This window comes from Callorhinchus milii, unplaced genomic scaffold (assembly GCF_018977255.1).
Source record: "Callorhinchus milii isolate IMCB2004 unplaced genomic scaffold, IMCB_Cmil_1.0 Scaffold4, whole genome shotgun sequence".
Lineage (NCBI taxonomy): Eukaryota > Metazoa > Chordata > Chondrichthyes > Chimaeriformes > Callorhinchidae > Callorhinchus > Callorhinchus milii.
Window position 1 is genome coordinate 20,018,842 of NW_024704745.1, and position 2,184 is coordinate 20,021,025.

Below are 2,184 nucleotides of genomic sequence, written 5' to 3' on the forward strand. Positions count from 1 at the left end.
AGGGGGAGTGAGGAGGGGGGAGTGAGGGAGGAGGAGTGAGGGGAGGAGGAGGGGTAGTGAGGGGGGGTAGTGAGGAGGGGGAGTGAGGAGGGGGAGTGAGGGGGAGTAGTGAGGGGGGAGTGAGGGGAGGAAGGGGGTAGGAGTTGAGGGGAGTAGTGAGGGGGAGTGAGGGGGAGGAAGGGGGGGAGGGAGTGAGGGGGAGTAGTGAGGGGGGAGTGAGGGGGAAGGAGGGGGTGGGAGTGAGGGGGAGTAGTGAGGGGGGAGTGAGGGGGAGGAAGGGGGTAGGAGTGAGGGGAGTAGTGAGGGGGGGGAGTGAGGGAGGAAGGGGGGGTAGGGAGTGAGGGAGAGTAGTGAGGGGGGGGAGTGAGGGGGAGGAAGGGGGGGTAGGGAGTGAGGGAGAGTAGTGGGGGGAGTGAGGGGAGAGGGGGGGGTAGTGAGGGGGGAGAGGGGGGGTAGGGAGTGAGGGGAGGAAGGGGGGGTAGGGAGTGAGGGGGAGTAGTGAGGGGGGGGGAGGGGAGGGGGGGGTAGGGAGTGGGGGAGTAGTGAGGGGGGGAGTGAGGGGGAGGAAGGGGGTAGGGAGTGAGGGGAGTAGTGAGGGGGGGGGAGTGAGGGGAGGAAGGGGGGTAGGGAGTGAGGGGGAGTAGTGAGGGGGGGGAGTGAGGGGGAGGAAGGGGGGAGGAGTAGGGGAGAGTGAGGGGGGAGTGAGGGGGGAGTGAGGGGGAGGAGGGGGGGTAGGAGTGAGGGGGAGTAGTGAGGGGGGGGGAGTGAGGGGAGTAGTGAGGGGGGGAGTGAGGGGGAGGAAGGGGGTAGGGAGTGAGGGGAGTAGTGAGGGGGGAGTGAGGGGGGGAGGGGGTGGAGTGAGGGGGAGTAGTGAGGGGGGAGTGAGGGGGGAGGGGGTAGGGAGTTGAGGGGGGGAGTGAGGGGGAGGAAGGGGGGTAGGGAGTGAGGGAGAGTAGTGAGGGGGGGGAGTGAGGGGGAGGAAGGGGGGCGTAGGGAGTGAGGGAGAGTAGTGAGGGAGAGCAGCAGCTCACGTTGGCTCCGGTGCGCGCGCAGTCTCCGAGCCCCGCTCGAGCTGGCGGCGCTACCCGGATCCAAAGTCCCGAGACCGACCGACAGACAAACCGACACACAGCGGCTCGGGCTCCTCAGGGGAAACAATCTCCCACTATCTACTCTATCATGCCCTTTGATGATCTTATAGGTTTCTATAAGATCCCCTCTAATTCTTCTATATTCTAGAGAATATAGGCCCAAATTGGTCAGCCTATCCTCGTAACTCATCCCCTTCATCCCTGGTACTAACCTAGTAAATCTACGCTGCACCCCTCCAAGGCAAGTACATCCTTCCTTAAATGAGGAGACCAAAACTGCACACAGTATTCCAGGTGTGGTCTCACCAGGGCCCTATACAGTTGCAGCAAGACTTCCCTACTCTTATACTCTAATCCTTTCATAATGAATGCTAACATACCGTTCGCCTTCCTAATTGCTGCTGCACCTGCAGACTAACTTTCTGTGATTGGTGTACAAGGACACCCAAGTCCCTCTGGACGCTAACACATTCCAATCTCTCCCCTTCTAAAAAATAACCCGCTCTACTGTTTTTGCTACCTAGGTGGATGACTTCGCACTTCCCTACATTATACTTCATCTGCCACCTACCTGCCCAATCACCTAACCTATCTATGTCTCGCTGCATTTTTTTAATGTCATCCTCTGTGTTGGCACTTCCTCCTAGTTTTGTGTCATCCGCGAATTTAGATATATTAAATTTGATGTCCTCATCTAGATCGTTGATGTAGATGGTAAATAGCTGAGGCCCAAGGACTGATCCTTGTGGCACTCCACTAGTCACATCCCGCCAATCTGAAAAGGACCCGTTTATCCCTACTCTTTGTTTCCTACCCGTTAACCATTCCCCAATCCACGTTAATATGCTCCCCCCAATTCCATGGGCCCCTATCTTTTGGACTAACCTTTTATGCGGCACCTTATCGAATGCCTTCTGGAAGTCCAAATAGACCACATCCACTGATTCACCCTTATCTAGTTTACTGGAAATATCCTCAAAAAATTCTATGAGATTTGTCAAACATGACTTCCCTTTTGTAAAGCCATGTTGACTTGGCCTAATTATATTGTGCTCCTCTAAATACCGCACTACCACATCCTTAATCAATGATT